Raw genomic sequence first — 18,116 nt, 5'->3', positions numbered from 1 at the left:
GAAATTGTGCAGATTTTAAGTTGTGTTATGGAGCCCTATGAATGTTGATATTATAAGTGTTCTTAGTACTATAATCTAAAAGATTTATTTAGATTACTTAGAAGTACTCTTTATCAAGAAGTCAGAGCGTTAATACAAACTCTTTAGAACCATAAACTGTCAATGAAAAGGGTAAAGTTTTTTTCATAAGGAGACTGACAAGCAGGTGGAAAGAGACTATACGAAATGCTCCCTGGGGAAAAGGTAAGCTAATAGCCTTATCACAAAGGAATTGAATAGGGTCTCTAGTGCAACCTATTGGAAGGAGCAATCTTCGATAATGATACTGACCCTTTAAAAATTCTTTCCACATTGGCACAAATGACAAAGTTAGAGGTAGGTGGAAGGTCCTTAAAGATGATTTCAGGGAATTAGGCTGCAAGCTGAAAGCAAGGACCTCCAACGTGGTATTTTCCGAAATACTGCCCGTACCACGTGCCACGCCAGAGAGGCAACGGGAGATTAGGGAGGTTAATAAGTGTCTCAAGAATTGGTGTAGGAAGGTGGGGTTTGGGTTCCTGCAGACATGGGCAGACTTCTCAGTTAGATACAGGTTCTACTCTAGGGACGGGCTTCACCTCAATGGGGAGGGTGCAGCTGTGCTGGGGGAGAAAATGGCTAGAAGGTTGGAGGAGTGTTTAAACTAGGGATTGGGGGGAGGGTATTCATTTTATAGGAGGGGAAGATAGTGCAGATAGAGACCTGGGCACAAATAAGGAAGTTGGGGGTGGCGGTGGCATGGGGGGTGGGGTTAGAACAATTAATAATTTAAGAAAGAATAGAGGTACAGAGAGATACATAAAGTGCATGTATACTAATGTCAAAAACTTTGTCAACAAAATGGACGGATTAGAATTAATGTTGTTGGAGCATAATTATGACGTGGTGGGGATATCTGAAACATGGCTGGATGAGAGCCAGGACTGGGCTGTTCACTTGCAGGGCTATAGTCTGTTCAGAAAAGACCAATCGGATAAAGGAGGGGAGGTGTGTGTCTATATGTAAAATCATCCTTAAAACCCATCCTGCGTGATAATATAGGTGAATCTAAGGAAAATGTAGAGTCCCTTTGGGTGGAGATAAGGGGAGGAGGCAAAATAATAAATTACTGATAAGGGTTAGTTATAAGTCTTCAAAAATAATGGAAGCAACGGAGAATATCCTCGTAAAGCAAATAGATGAAGCTGAGACTCAAGGAGAAGTCATTATTATGGTGGACTTCAACTACCCTGAAATAGATTGGGGAACAGAAAACTACAGTTCCAGCAAAGGTAAGGCTGGTTTCACATTTGCGGTTGTGTCCGCAGCATTTGTGCCGCAATTTTCTGCATGCGTCGTGTATTCCTCCTCTAACATTAGGGACGCAGGTACCTGCGATTGGTTGTGTTTTGCAGCGTTTTACGACGCATGCGTCGTTTCGTTGTCTGTGGCTTGGCGCGGTAAATGCTACATGTAGTAATTTCAGAGGCATCAATTTGCCACCTCCAAATGTATGTGATTGTTAGAGGAAGGAATGCGGCAAAAAAAGCATTACGTTTGCTTGTGTTTGTGAACGCATGCATTTTACCACAGGAAAACATGTCTAGACACAGATTATCCACCCTCCACATACAAACTGATAAAAGGAGGGAGTGGGCATTTGCAGTCCACAACTCAGCAGACTGGGAACAAGAGCAGACAGACGCAGGAACCTGGGAGGAATCAACACTCTGAACAATGTGAGTATCAAAGCCAATGTCTTTATTTTCTATTTTCTGTCTCTTTATGTCCTAATTTCTGTTTTTTTTTTCTTGCTGCATGCATCAGAATGGCATTTTCTTCTGAGGAGAAATGGCTTGGGCCTGCACAAGGTGGAATTGAAAGTGAAGTGAGTACTCATCTCTTTAGATTGGTAAGTATTCTCTGTCACATCTGCACATGTGACAATTTTTTTTCCCCTTTTTTTAGAGCAGTTCTTCCACTGCGGCAGAGGCTGAGCAGGAGCAGCGTAGACACGGTCGGGTGGCAAGGCGGCGGCGTGTAAGTATACCTGACTGACTGTTTATTGTATCCTGACTTTACTATTCTTGAATGTGCATTTCTTTACTTTTCTCTTTCTTTACCTTTTTCTTCTTGACTCCTTTTTTTTTCTTGACTTTGAATATTCATGCCAGTTTTCTGCCTCTGTTGTTTTCTTTCTTTTCCTTATGTTAATATCTCCAACATTAATGTCTTTATTTATTTTTTAGGTTCCAGAACGGGATGAGGACCTCATTGACAATAACATCCTAATCTCGATGGTCCATGAGCGAGTCCCGTTGTGGGACACCCGGGTTCCACAGCACTCGGACAATGTGACGATCCGGCGGCTATGGAATGAAGTGGCCAAAGCGATGTGGGATGGCTGGGACAACGCCCCGACTCGGGTCCGAAATGCATTTTGTAAGTATTGCAATGTGGTGTGCTGCAGCAGTGACCTTGGCCAGGATCACACAACTGTGTGTGATGAGAGAAACTCCTGAGAGTTTCTCTCATCACACACAGTTGTGTGATCACGGTCAAAAGTGCATTGTCTAATCATTATTTATATTTTTCAACAGTGCTCAAAGTCAAAACACGTTGACGTTCGCTGAAGGATCGCTTCATTAAGGACCTTTGTCAAGAGAACTGGGTTCCTAGTGGTTCTGGAGCAAGAATCAGCAAATATAAATATCACCGCATCCTTGCATTTTTGAGACCGGTCCTTGCCCAGAGAAGTATTTTTTTGTGGTGTAATGGGTTGTGTTGTATTGCCTAATCTGTAATTTTTTTATTCCACAGGAGTTGGAGCTTTACTATTGTAAATGTTTGGTAATAATGTTTTTTTTTTCACAGCACATGGAGCAGCACTCTTGACCCTGGTTCTGGAGGGGTCTTTCGTCAAACAGCCACAAATCCATCCCAGCCATCCAGCAGCGCTACAGCAAGTGGGCCTGCAACACAGACTGGAGACCAGGAAACTGGATCATCACGGGTTCCCCTGTCCCAGTCCTCTGCCTCTTTTTTGGGGGCTCGACCCCGACAGCAGAAGAGGGCCTCGGACAGGTCACTCATGCCCGAGTTTTTGCACTTGAGCTCGGTATTTCATGATGGACTCAAGGTGATGGGTGACCGACTGGATAGTGCCATAATCTATATGAATACACTTATCCAGGATGTCACCAGAAGCCTTGACCAAGTGAAAGCCGACCTCCAGAGGCTAGCACATCATTTTTTCAATCAAATAGAGAAGGGCATGTCGGAACACCTTACTCCTGATCTCCAGCTTAGTGTCATGCAGGCCTGCAATGCTTCTTACTTGCAGGCTATGCAGCAGAGTAGGTATTTTCAGCAGACAGTGGCGGCATTTCCACCTGTGCCAAAACTGTCACGCTTGACATCAATGCCGACCTCTGCTACATACCACTGAATGGCCACCACCATTCCAAGCACTCCCGGACACCACTACAGCACCACCACCATGCCGAGTGCCAGAGGCGTATCTAGGGTTTCTGGCACCTGGAGCAAGAATTCATTTTGCCGCCCCCCCAGGACATATGTGATTTGCACACTTAGTCATGTACCCACGAGATCCTGTCCCTATTGCTCTCAATGTTTAGTGAAACTGAGAGAAGCGGGAAGAGAAGCTCGTTGTCACAGGACCATAAGTATGAAAATCGCATATGAGTGAAGTGTCCATGTGACGACTACTGGAACCTGCAGCGCTGAATCCTGACATCGCAGCTTCTGAATTCTCACAACTAATGCACTGCACACTTTTAGGATTCTCCCTTGCCGGTGGACAGTCATGTCAGCACAAGCATGTGATTTGTATACTTCTGACCACATTCCGACTAGACGTGCCCAGCCTCGCTGAGTTCATTTTCATTGAGTGAGGCCACACATGTCTAGTCGGCATGTGACCGCATTAATGTAAATCGCCAGCATGAGAGAATCCTGACAGCGTGCAGGCCGCACTGTGAGAAGTCAGAAGTCTGCAGTCACAAAGAATGACTGCAGGCTCATCACAAACCTGGACATGCCCTTTAATGCTCCTAACATAAATAAAAACATGAGTTAGTCAGTTTCACAAATAACATTTACATCCAGGTACCTTATACAGTGGGGCAAAAAAGTATTTAGTCAGTCAGCAATAGTGCAAGTTCCACCACTTAAAAAGATGAGCGGCGTCTGTAATTTACATCATAGGTAGACCTCAACTATGGGAGACAAACTGAGAAAAAAAAATCCAGAAAATCACATTGTCTGTTTTTTTAACATTTTATTTGCATATTATGGTGGAAAATAAGTATTTGGTCAGAAACAAAATTTCATCTCAATACTTTGTAATATATCCTTTGTTGGCAATGACAGAGGTCAAACATTTTCTGTAAGTCTTCACAAGGTTGCCACACTCTGTTGTTGGTATGTTGGCCCATTCCTCCATGCAGATCTCCTCTAGAGCAGTGATGTTTTTGGCTTTTCGCTTGGCAACACAGACTTTCAACTCCCTCCAAAGGTTTTCTATAGGGTTGAGATCTGGAGACTGGCTAGGCCACTCCAGGACCTTGAAATGCTTCTTACGAAGCCACTCCTTCGTTGCCCTGGCGGTGTGCTTTGGATCATTGTCATGTTGAAAGACCCAGCCACGTTTCATCTTCAATGCCCTTGCTGATGGAAGGAGGTTTGCACTCAAAATCTCACGATACATGGCCCCATTCATTCTTTCATGTACCCGGATCAGTCATCCTGGCCCCTTTGCAGAGAAACAGCCCCAAAGCATGATGTTTCCACCACCAAGCTTTACAGTAGGTATGGTGTTTGATGGATGCAAATCAGTATTCTTTTTCCTCCAAACACGACAAGTTGTGTTTCTACCAAACAGTTCCAGTTTGGTTTCATCAGACCATAGGACATTCTCCCAAAACTCCTCTGGATCATCCAAATGCTCTCTAGGAAACTTCAGACGGGCCCGGACATGTACTGGCTTAAGCAGTGGGACACGTCTGGCACTGCAGGATCTGAGTCCATGGTGGCGTAGTGTGTTACTTATGGTAGGCCTTGTTACATTGGTCCCAGCTCTCTGCAGTTCATTCACTAGGTCCCCCTGCGTGGTTCTGGGATTTTTGCTCACCGTTCTTGTGATCATTCTGACCCCACGGGGTGGGATTTTGCGTGGAGCCCCAGATCGAGGGAGATTATCAGTGGTATTGTATGTCTTCCATTTTCTAATTATTGCTCCCACTGTTGATTTCTTCACTCCAAGCTGGTTGGCTATTGCAGATTCAGTCTTCCCAGCCTGGTGCAGGGCTACAATTTTGTTTCTGGTGTCCTTTGACAGCTCTTTGGTCTTCACCATGGTGGAGTTTGGAGTCAGACTGTTTGAGGGTGTGCACAGGTGTCTTTTTATACTGATAACAAGTTTAAACAGGTGCCATTACTACAGGTAATGAGTGGAGGAAAGAGGAGACTCTTAAAGAAGAAGTTACAGGTCTGTGAGAGCCAGAAATCTTGATTGTTTGTTTCTGACCAAATACTTATTTTCCACCATAATATGCAAAAAAAATGATAAAAAAACAGACAATGTGATTTTCTGGATTTTTTTTTCTCAGTTTGTCTCCCATAGTTGAGGTCTACCTATGATGTAAATTACAGACGCCTCTCATCTTTTAAAGTGGTGGAACTTGCACTATTGCTGACTGACTAAATACTTTTTTGCCCCACTGTAGATGGCATCGTCTCTCAAGCAGTTCTCCTTTTCTTCATCTTGTCCAGACCCCATGATGATTTTTCTCATCCACAGCGGTCGCTGCAGACTTCCATCTTCTCCGCTCTTTTGCAGAAAATCTCCACATGATGCCCCTAAAGATACAAGTGTCATTATTAGAGTTGAGCGACTTTTACTTTTTTAGGATCGAGTCGGGTTTCGTGAAACCCGACTTTGACAAAAGTCGGGTCGGGTGAAATCGGCCGTTTATTTCGAAAAGTCGGGGGCCGACCGAAACACGAAACCCAATGCAAGTCAATGGGGAATCAAAGTCGGCAGTGAGTGGAGGACAGGAAAACACCTACAGTGCCCATTTTAATGCCAAAAACATCAATTCTTATTTCTTAAGCTTGTCAATCTTAATTTACTTTATAATAATAGTTAGGCATTGAAAACAGGGGGTCATTTGGCTAAAGTTGTGGGGGGGGTAGGGCTGGCTCAAGATTTTCGTGGGCCTAGGAAACGCGGAATACATCACAGCAGTGGAGCAGGGAGAGGTAAGTATTTCAACTTTGCAAGTGCTGTGAGCAAGCAGGGGGGGCCCACTCGTTCTCACTTGGCTCTGGCACAGGGCCCCTCATAGTACAGCGGTGTGTTTGACGGTGGGTGGCACCTCCCACTGCCAGAGACACTTTTGCGTACTATGAGGGGCCCTGTGCCAGTGACATCGCCAACGAGTATGCCCCCCCACCTGATGAAGGAAACTGCACTTTCATCTGCACCTTCCTCTTTGTCCCTGTGTAAGGTGGTATAGTATGCGGGAAGGGGAACCTGGCTTTCAGCAGGGTCAGATTCAGGCTTTGTAGAGTGCAAGGGGAATGTAGTGGTCTGGGTCAATGTACCAGCAGACTCATCTAGCAGTGGCTGGGCAATGGGCAAGATGATGAGGAAACACAGATATAGGCCCAAATAATAAAGTAGGCTAAATGCAGTTCAAAATTGGTAACAGGACTAAACAGGCGGCATAGCTTTGTTCAGTGGAGGACAACTGTAATGAGTGGCGCAGACACAGTTAGTAGGCCCAACTAAAAAAGTAGGCTAAATGCAGTTCAAAATTGGTAACAGGACTAAACAGGCGGCATTGCTTTGTTCAGTGGAGGACAACTGCAATGAGTGGCGCAGACACAGTTAGTAGGCCCAAAATAAAAAAGTAGGCTAAATGCAGTTCAAAATTGGTAACAGGACTAAACAGGCGGCATAGCTTTGTTCAGTAGAGGACAACTGTAATGAGTGGCGCAGACACAGTTTGTAGGCCCACGATAAAAAAGTAGGCTAAATGCAGTTCAAAATTGGTAACAGAACTAAACAGGCGGCATTGCTTTGTTCAGTATAGGACAACTGTAATGAATGGCGCAGACACAGTTTGTAGGCCCACAATGAAAAAGTAGGCTAAATGCAGTTCAAAATAGGTAACAAGACTAAACAGGCGGCATTGCTTTGTTCAGTGGAGGACAACTGTAATGAGTGGCGCAGACACAGTTTGTAGGCCCACAATAAAAATGTAAGCTGAAAGCAGTTGAAAATTGGTAACAGGACTAAACAGGTGGCATAGCTAGGTACTGGGGTGGGTTCCTCTGCTGAGTAGCAGACAGTGGTAGTAGGCGCAAAGTACTAACTGGTATAAATGGAGGCCAGGGCCCTTGTATATTTTAGCTATCATCTATCATTTCAACAAATTTGTATTGGCAGTGCCATTGAAGGATTTAACAGCACAGACTACACAGTGGTGGAGCAGGGAGAGGTTAGTATTGCAAGTGGTAGAGCACTGTTCGAGCAGGGGAGGAACACTCTCTCATGGGCGGCGGTACTGGCACAGGGCCCCTCACATTACGATGGTGTGTCTGACGTTGGTTGTGCACCACCACCGTCAGAGACACTTCATTGTACTATGAGGGACCCTGTGCCAGTGCCGTCGCCCAAGCACCCACCTGTGCAGGCAAACGGCACTCGCATGGGTGCTTGCGCCAGGTGGTGACCACGGCCCTGCGGGGGGAGTCAGCCCATTTAGGGAGGTATAAAAATTGCCTATGGTGGACGTTCAGCAGCTGCAAATGGCAGAATTGGAGAAGTCAGTAAGAGGAGGCCAAAAGCAAGACATTTTTTTAGGCAAGCTACGTGTCAGCAGGAGAAGGTGGGGCAAAATAATTTGAAATCCATGATTGGTTCATTTTAATGAAGGTTAGATCATCAACATTCTGTGTAGCCAGACGTGTCCTTTTTTCGGTCAGTATTGAACCAGCAGCACTGAAGACTCTTTCTGATAGCACACTAGCAGCAGAGCAAGCGAGCTCCTGTAATGCATATTCTGCCAATTCAGGCCAGGTGTCTATTTTAGATGCCCAGTAATCAAAGGGGAATGACCTGTGAGGGAGAACATCAATAAGGAAGGAAAAGTAGTTTGTAACCATATTGGACAAATGCTGTCTCCTGTCACTTTGAATCGATGCAGTGGCAGAAAGTGGCTGGAAGATATATGAAAAAATACAAGGACTGTAGTATAATTTAAATCTCCCTACAATGATCTCAGGAAAAGTATGACAGCAATAAAAAGGACTGCTGCACACAAAAGTGTGGACAAATAAACAAGATAACTGTGCAGAAAGGAGCAACAGGATTTTTGCTTTTAAAAAAACAGTTGGTTTGCACAGCAGCGTGCAAACAGCAATGCAGCTATCAGGGAGCCTTATAAGGCAGCCTAATAAGCTACAGAGCTGATGCACAAAAATATAGCCTCCACTGTCCCTGCAAACAATTGGTGGTGTTGGACAGTGGAAATCGCTACAGCACAAGCAGTTTCGGGGCTTAATCTTCCCTCCCTAACTATATCCCTTCTTCTGATGAAGCTGCGGCAACCTCTCCCTATGCTTAGATCGGCAGAAGTAAGATGGCGGTCGGCGTGCACGCCCCTTTATAGCCCCTGTGATGCCGCAGAAAGCAAGCCAATCACTGTCATGCCCTTCTCTAAGATGGTGGGGATCGAGACCTATGTCATCACGCTGCCCACATTCTGCGTCCTCCTTCATTGGCTGAAAAATGGAGCTGAAAGCGTCATACGAAACGCGACTTTGGCGCAAAGATCGCCGACCTCATGGCCGATCCCACACTAGGATCGGGTCGGGTTTCATGAAACCCGACTTTGCCGAAAGTCGGTGATTTTTGAATTTGTCTGATCCATTTCGCTCAACCCTAGTCATATAATGCTCCTGAATGAAAAATTGCCCCTCACTATATTGTCTGCATAAAATATGACCCCTACACTGTCCCTCTTATGGTACATGCTCTTTACATGGACCTCCCCTTTCCATACCGGCCCCAATTTTCACACTGTCTTCTCACACTGTGTCCCCCTATAGAGCATAGTATTTATTCTGTACTCTCTCATCACACTCCCCCTCCTTGGTATACTATCCCCCCCTTGCTGTGCCCTTACAGTGTCCCCCATGGTACGCATGCACACATCCCAACACCCTCACTCCCCGTATTCTTTCCACATACGTTTTTCACATTGCTACTCATACTGTGTCTGCATACATTCCTCCGTTTGCTCCCCAAACTGTCTGCACCTATCCCCCATACTGTTTCCTCATATATGCCCCCCATTTCCCGGTATTGTTTCCTCATACATGCCCCCCATCTCCCTGTTTGCTCTTCATTTTGTGTCCTCAAATCTCCCCCACACATTAAATCCTTTTACTACACAAAAGGTTGACTGATTTGAAGGTTGAGGAGGGGATGAGAAATTGGATTACTGACTACCTATCAGATCGGCCACAGTTTGTACAGATGGGAGCAGTGATGTCAAGCAGATTATTGAGCAGTGTAGGTGCCCCCCAGGGAACGGTGCTTGCGCCCTTTCTATTCACACTGTATACTTCAGACTTTCAGTATAAATCTGAACTTTGCCACCTTCAAAAATTTTCGGATGACTCTGTGGATGTGGGATGCATTAGGGGAGATCAGGGGGATGAGAAATACAGAAGGGTGGTGTCGAATTTCGTGGATTGGTGCAATGGTAACTATCTACAACTAAATGTTAAGAAAACTAAGGAGTTGGTGGCCAACTATAGCAGGATTAAGTTGGAATGCTTACCGATCACTATTGCTGGTCAGGAGGTAGAGCAGGTGGAGAGTTACAAATATTTGGGGGTCCATTTGGATAGCAAACTGGACTGGAGATGCCACTCTGAGTTTGTCTACAAGAAGGGGATGAGCAGATTGTATTTCCTAAGGAAACTGAGGTCTTTTAATGTGTGTTGCAAAATGTTAGAAATGTTCTACCAATCTGTACTGGCAAGTGCCATCTTTTTTGCAATCACGTGCTGGGGTAGTAGTGTGCGGGCCTCTGATGCTAATAAGCTGAATAAGATTATTAAGAAGGCAAGTTCTGCTGTGGGCTGTAATCTGGACTCTTTTGGGGAGGTAGTGGAGAAAAGAACTCTGGAAAAGTGTATGGCAATTATGAACAATAATTCACATCCATTATATGAGCTATTCATGAGACAGAAGAGCACCTTCAGTAACCGGCTTATACTTCTGAGGTGTAAGAAGGAAAAATTTAGGAAATCGTTTGTGCCAACTGCCATGGGAATGTACAACAATAACATCAGGGTTAAACCACAAAGGTGAATGTCTACTTATTTCTCTACATTTCAGTTCACTCGTTGTGTATGTCCTATTCTAATGTATAATGTATAATGTTCTTCTGTCAACTCCACTGTCATGTCAACTATGTGATTCCTTTATGATTTTTATGATTTAAGTTGTGCTGCTGTGATACCATAATTTCCCACGGGATCAATAAAGTGTATCGTATCGTATCGTAAATCCCCCATCCCCACTCCAAATATCACCCCACACATTAAATCCCCCCATCCCCATGACAAATCTCCCCCCACACACATTCAATCCCCCGTATCCACTCACATTAAATCCCCCCCACAATATATCCCCCATCCCCACTCACATTAAATCCCCCATAATAAATCCCCCATCTCCACTCACATTAAATCCCTCCCCACAATAAATCCCCCCATCCCCACTCACATTAAATCCCCCCCACATTAAATCCCCCATCTCCACTCACATTAAATCCCCCCCCACAATAAATCCCCCATCTCCACTCACATTAAATCCCTTCCCCACAATAAATCCCCCCATCCCCACTCACATTAAATCCCCCCCACAATAAATCCCCCATTTCCACTCACATTAAATCCCTTCCCCACAATAAATCCCCCCATCTTCACTCATATTAAATATCCCCATCCAATAATAAATCCCACCATCCCCACTCACATTAAATCCCCCCCACAATATATCCCCCCCATTCCCACTCACATTAAATCTCCCCTGCACCTTTGGTGTTTTCAGCTCCACTGGAGCACTTACCACCGATCTGCGTCTCAGTGCCTCTGCTCTGCAGCGCGGGTGAGTGACGTCAGCAGCGTGATCACATGACATGATCACGCTGCTGGCGTCACTCTGATTCAGTACAGATGCAGTACAATTGAATACTGGGAGCTGGCGCTGCAGTTTCTCTGTGCCGGCTGTCAGCCTGACAGTCGGCACAGAGAACAGCTGACTCCCAGTGCGGGGGGCGGCAGAATGCCGCCACCGGAGGAGACACTGCGGACCGCCACTTTAGGCGGCCCGACTGTGCCCCCCTGCCGGCTGCCCCCCCTAGATACGCCACTGCCGAGTGCTGTTGGACAGCCCACCGCCACCACCATGACAACTGATGCTCCTGCTTGGACCTCCTCCGCTGTCACCACCATGCAGCAGCAGCAGGACCCAGGCATGGCCTTCTCCACCACCAACATGCAGCAGCAGGACCCGGGCATGGCCTTCCACTCTACCACCACGATTAGGCAGCAGCCGGACCCTGGTATGGCCTTCCCCAGGGGAGGACACTGACAGCTTGGGGCCCCTGTGCAAGAAATGTGTCTGTGGGCCCCTCTCCTATGGCGACAAAGCTACATTATATATATATATATATATATATATATAGCCACACACACATACATGTACAGTGGGGCAAAAAAGTATTTAGTCAGTCAGCAATAGTGCAAGTTCCACCACTTTAAAAGATGAGAGGCGTCTGTAATTTACATCATAGGTAGACCTCAACTATGGGAGACAAACTGAGAAAAAAAAATCCAGAAAATCACATTGTCTGTTTTTTTATCATTTTTTTTGCATATTATGGTGGAAAATAAGTATTTGGTCAGAAACAAACAATCAAGATTTCTGGCTCTCACAGACCTGTAACTTCTTCTTTAAGAGTCTCCTCTTTCCTCCACTCATTACCTGTAGTAATGGCACCTGTTTAAACTTGTTATCAGTATAAAAAGACACCTGTGCACACCCTCAAACAGTCTGACTCCAAACTCCACCATGGTGAAGACCAAAGAGCTGTCAAAGGACACCAGAAACAAAATTGTAGCCCTGCACCAGGCTGGGAAGACTGAATCTGCAATAGCCAACCAGCTTGGAGTGAAGAAATCAACAGTGGGAGCAATAATTAGAAAATGGAAGACATACAATACCACTGATAATCTCCCTCGATCTGGGGCTCCACGCAAAATCCCACCCCGTGGGGTCAGAATGATCACAAGAACGGTGAGCAAAAATCCCAGAACCACGCAGGGGAACCTAGTGAATGAACTGCAGAGAGCTAGGACCAATGTAACAAGGCCTACCATAAGTAACACACTACGCCACCATGGACTCAGATCCTGCAGTGCCAGACGTGTCCCACTGCTTAAGCCAGTACATGTCCGGGCCTGTCTGAAGTTTCCTAGAGAGCATTTGGATGATCCAGAGGAGTTTTGGGAGAATGTCCTATGGTCTGATGAAACCAAACTGGAACTGTTTGGTAGAAACACAACTTGTCGTGTTTGGAGGAAAAAGAATACTGATTTGCATCCATCAAACACCATACCTACTGTAAAGCTTGGTGGTGGAAACATCATGCTTTGGGGCTGTTTCTCTGCAAAGGGGCCAGGACGACTGATCCGGGTACATGAAAGAATGAATGGGGCCATGTATCGTGAGATTTTGAGTGCAAACCTCCTTCCATCAGCAAGGGCATTGAAGATGAAACGTGGCTGGGTCTTTCAACATGACAATGATCCAAAGCACACCGCCAGGGCAACGAAGGAGTGGCTTCGTAAGAAGCATTTCAAGGTCCTGGAGTGGCCTAGCCAGTCTCCAGATCTCAACCCTATAGAAAACCTTTGGAGGGAGTTGAAAGTCTGTGTTGCCAAGCGAAAAGCCAAAAACATCACTGCTCTAGAGGAGATCTGCATGGAGGAATGGGCCAACATACCAACAACAGAGTGTGGCAACCTTGTGAAGACTTACAGAAAATGTTTGACCTCTGTCATTGCCAACAAAGGATATATTACAAAGTATTGAGATGAAATTTTGTTTCTGACCAAATACTTATTTTCCACCATAATATGCAAATAAAATGTTAAAAAAACAGACAATGTGATTTTCTGGATTTTTTTTTCTCAGTTTGTCTCCCATAGTTGAGGTCTACCTATGATGTAAATTACAGACGCCGCTCATCTTTTTAAGTGGTGGAACTTGCACTATTGCTGACTGACTAAATACTTTTTTGCCCCACTGTATATATATTACATAGTCTCCTTTGTTATGTATATTGCCGTCCCTTATTATACAGTGCCCTCTCTTGTCATGTACAGTACCGTCCCTTACATATTGGATTATATAGAGCCCTGATTTTTTATTACATACTGTCCTGTCTTGTTAGCTGTATAATGCAATTATGGCTGATGGAGCATGGGAATGCTTCTTTTCTAATGGAGGAGCTGATGGACTGGTCGTCTGGTTACCGGCTCCTCCATCAGCAGTCATTTTACATCTAACAAGAGAGGGGACTATGTAATAAAAGAGGGCGCTGTGAATAACAAAAATAACAAGAATACACTATGTAAGAGACAGCACTGTACATAACAGCAGAGGAAGCTATAAAATATGGGACGGCATCATAAAATAATAAGCGAGTACGCTATATACTAAGGGACTGTGCTATATACTTCCTCCACCTTCCCTGTTCCTAAATTCATTATAAATCCCCCTTCTTCCCATCCCAATCCCCCACACCCATCTTGTCCTCCTCCCCCCGCATCCCATTATTGTCCTCTCCCCCACCCCAATCATTGCCCTTTTCACCAGCTCCATCATTGCCTTCCCCACCGCCCCATCATTGCCCTCTTCACCACCTCCATCATTGCTTTCTCCTCCACCACCCCCATTATTGTCCTTTCCACCACCACCATCATTGCCTTTTCCCCACAACTGGTGAAGTATATGCAGAAAGGACATGCTTTTAAAGGGACTCTGTCACCTGAATTTGGAGGGAACAATTTTCAACCATAGAGGCGGGGTTATCGGGTGTTTGATTCACCCTTTCCTTACCCGCCGGCTGCATGCTGGCTGCAATATTGGATTGAAGTTCATTCTCTGTCCTCCATAATACACGCCTGCGCAAGGCCGTAAAGCAGAGCGGTGACGTCACCGCTGTGCTCTGCTTTATGGCCGGCCGGCGCTCACAGTCAGTGCAGGGAAGCTGAAGGCGAGGGACGTGACCAGACACCGGAATGTAAGTATGTAGTGGTTTTTTTTTTACATTTACAATGGTAACCAGGGTAAACATTGGGTTACTAAGCGCGGCCCTGCGCTTAGTAACCCGATGTTTACCCTGGTTACCAGTGAAGACATCGCTGAATCGGCGTCACACACGCCGATTCAGCGATGTCAGCGGGAGATCCAGCGACGAAATAAAGTGCTGGACTTTCCCCAGCGACCAACGATCTCCCAGCAGGGGCCTGATCGTTGGTCATCACAAAACGATATCGTTGCTACGTCACAAAAAAGCAACGATATCGTTAACGATATCGTTATGTGTGACGGTACCTTTAGGCTAGGTTCCCATTGCGTTAATGGGTTAACGCTAACGGACAGTGTTGCATGGCGAAAATGTCGCAATTAACGCCGTGCAACGTGTCCGTTAGCGCACCCATTGACAGCAATGCTATTTCTGCCTGTAGTGCATCGCTAGCGCGTGCCATTTTCGGCACACGCTAGCGATGTGCCGTTCTTTTGTGACGGACCTCGGACGCTGCTTGCAGCGTCCGAGGCGCGTCCGAGGTCCGTCCCTCGCTACCGCAGATCGGGGATCTGCGCTAGCGGGGATGGCGAACACGGACCAAAAAGAAACATTACGTTAACGCAATCCGCTAGTGCTATGCGCTTAACGGATTGCCCTAATGCAATGGGAACCTAGCCTTATTCTCTGGTTCCTTTGCTGCCATAGGAGTGCAGCAGGTGGCAGAGGGGATGGTCTGCAGTGGACGACCCCCTGCACACAGCTTTCCTTGAGGACCTGCTGCCAGCCTCCTCCACAGCTGCTGGGTCTCCTAGAAGGAGCCTGGCCGTGCTGCATATGACTGCTACAAAGCTTTGGCTGTAAAGTTTATCTGACAGCAATTTGTCCGTTCTTTGTTATTGCATGCTCAGTAAAGTGAATTCAGAGGGAGGAGCCCCCTTCTCTCCTTACCTCCCCCCAGCACATTCACCTGCTACTTGTGACTTCACTATCCTCTGATTCAGCATATGCAGAGCTAGAGCTTTCTCGAAGTTGAAGTGAAGTTGCAGATCTAGTCTGAAGTCAGCAATCACGGGTGTTTAGTGTGCTGTGCTGCAGGGCAGTGCGAGGGGAAAAAGAGGAGCTCACAGGGGGGAAGAAGACTGCACACACACCTACCTCTCTGGGGATCACCGTCGCTGGCAGCTTCCTCTCTCTGGCACAGCAACGCTGTGTGAGAAACAGGAAACGCGGGAAGGGAGCAGAACGGTTCGCTGCATCTCAGTCCGTTGCCATTTTCTTTTGCAGGCAGTGGAGCTTACCTCACATGAGGGCAATCTGGCCAGGGGCCCCTTGGAGCCTGGGGGCCAAATTGCCCTCATTATTAGCCGTCCTGCAGGGGCCCCCCTCCACCTCTGGGCCCCTGTGCAGCCGCACCGGCTGCACATGCGGTATGTCCGCCCCTGGCCTTCCCCACCACCACAACCATGCAGCGGCACACGGACCCTGACAGGTCGGCCACCATGACCAAGCCGCAAGAAATGAGCCCACTGAGGCTCCCCAGACCGCAGCGCCGATCCCAAAAAGGTAAAAGAAATAAAAAGCAAAGGACTATCTCAATTCCTCCCCCCTCACCTCCCAATGTGTCTGTAATGTCAGGTTTGTCTCACCCTTCCAGTGTGTCTCTGCCCTCTCATGCGTCAAGCACATCCCTGAACTCCCAGACCCCACTACTTTAATTGCCCCTTCTTCTGCCACCTCTGCGTCGTCGACAGTTAGCAAGGCCTCACAGCTACACACCCCACAGTTCCGTCACTCTACCCCAAGTAGGCACAGTTAATTTTTTTATGTTTAAAAGTAAATGTTAATTTTTTTTGATCCAATACTGTTTGGTTATTTGTGTATTTCGTCGCCGGCAACACACACACTCTGCGCCGAGTAAACACACTGCGCCGTACACTTTGATTTTTTGCCACCTCATAGCTCCAGTAGTTATTAAGTACAAAAACTGCAGCTTTGTGTGTTTGGTATGCAGCTATGAGTTGTCAAAAATATAATACTTGTATTTTCTCCATAATCTCAATGAGACAATGGTGGTAATACAAAGCAGAATTATTCTCAACAGGTGATGTGTAAAGAAACTCATTATTTATGACACTTGACTTGGTGAGTAATAATAATAATCTTTATTATTATATAGCGCTAACATATTCCGCAGCGCTTTACAGTTTGCACACATTATCCTCACTGTCCCCGATGGGGCTCACAATCTAAATATCTTATCAGTATGTCTTTGGAATGTGGAAGGAAACCAGAGTACCCAGAGGAAACCCACGCAAACACAGAGTGAACATACAAACTCTTTGCAGATGTTGTCCTGGGTGGGATTAGAACCCAGGACTCCAGCGCTGCAAGGCTACAGTGCTAACCACTGCGCTAGAGAACTGCCTTGTATAACCTCCATTTTCTCTTCAGTCTACGTAATCTATTTCACACAAACTGAAGAGACGATGGAGGTCATACAAGGCATATCTATACTCAACTGGACAGGTGTCAGAAATAGTGAATTCATGAGGCTGGGTTTTGCACATCATGAATTATTTCTGACACCTGACATGCTGACTCCAGCCTGCTCTCCTGCTTTGTCTGTCTATGAAGTGCACATAGTACATCACCCAGCTTTGCACATAGATTTCCCTCTGCTCCTAGCTTCCACATGGTATGTTTTTCAGTTAACCCCAGCTCTACCCTAGTGTTATTTATGACCTTGTTTACTCAGGTTTGATTGTAAGCATCGGGTCCACTCTTAATTCTCTGACCAAGATGAGCAGATACCACTCCTCTCTGCTTCACACCTGAACGCACTTAGTTTTCCATATATTGCATAGCAAAAGTCTGCATAGACTTCAGTCTGCAGTGTGATCCCTAGAAGTGTGTCCTTAAAAGTGTGGATTACAGTAGAATTAAAACCTGAATTGGAACTGAAGGGAACTGGCCAGTCACTGTAAACAATGTTTCTGTTTGTTTTCACTTTCACCCCTATAATCCTTCACTTTCTGCTACCTCCCCCAATCCCCACACCAAGTAAGGAACTGTTCGTCTCCTCTTCAATCCTCCCCATCCACCTCACCTCCTCCTCAGAACTGTTCCTTAACATACAATCTTCTGTCTCCAAGCACAGACAGCCCCCTCATGCACTCTCCTGCTCCCACATGCTAACACTTTCTCTGCTCCTTCTCACTGCTGGTGATATCTCTCCAAATCCTGGTCCTCCTCACCACATCCCCACAGTCATTTCTACCTCCCATCCACGCTCTATGACAAACTTCCGTAACCTCTCTAACCTTATACCCATTTGCCCAGCCCCCGCTTCCCCAGTCCCACTAACAGGAGGTCTGTGGAACGCTCGCTCTGTCTGCAACAAGCTTTCCTACATCCATGATCGTTTTGTTACTACCAAACATTCCTTCCTCGCCATCACCGAAACCTGGCTCACCCCTTCTGACACAGCCTCCCCTGCTGCACTCTCTTACGGTGGCTTCCACCTTTCTCACACACCCCGCCCCAGCCGCAAACATGGCGGAGGAGTTGGTTTTCTCCTGTCAGATAACTGCTCCTTCACCCCAATCCCACTGCCACCCTCTGTTACCCTCCCTTCCTTTGAGGTGCACTCTGTGCGCATCTACTCCCCCTCTAACC

The sequence above is a fragment of the Ranitomeya imitator genome, chromosome 6 (assembly GCF_032444005.1).
Source record: "Ranitomeya imitator isolate aRanImi1 chromosome 6, aRanImi1.pri, whole genome shotgun sequence".
Taxonomy (NCBI): domain Eukaryota; kingdom Metazoa; phylum Chordata; class Amphibia; order Anura; family Dendrobatidae; genus Ranitomeya; species Ranitomeya imitator.
Note: the sequence above shows the minus strand (reverse complement) of the source record.